This window comes from Egretta garzetta, unplaced genomic scaffold, assembly GCF_000687185.1.
Source record: "Egretta garzetta isolate BGI_Z169 unplaced genomic scaffold, ASM68718v1 scaffold849, whole genome shotgun sequence".
Classification (NCBI taxonomy): domain Eukaryota; kingdom Metazoa; phylum Chordata; class Aves; order Pelecaniformes; family Ardeidae; genus Egretta; species Egretta garzetta.
In genome coordinates, this window is record NW_009260783.1 from 162,325 (window position 1) to 162,627 (window position 303).

The window sequence follows — 303 nt, forward strand, 5'->3', positions numbered from 1 at the left end:
TGCCCCGCGTCCCTTGCCGGCCCCCCGGCCCCTGGGGCGGCCCCCCCGCTCCGCCCAGCCTGCACCTGACCGCCGTTTCCCCTTCGTCTGGTGGCGCAGGTGACATGTGTGGAGGTGGTTGAGGCGTACGTGGAGAGGATCAAGGAGGTCAATCCCCTCATCAACGCCGTCGTTAAGGACAGGTAAGCCAGGGAGGAGAGGGGACGGTTGGCTCGCCAACGCTGCCGCGGTCTTACTCCAGCCCCCCTGCCCCCCTAGGCTGTGGCACCACCTCGCGCCCAGGGACGCGGCGGGGCCCGTCCA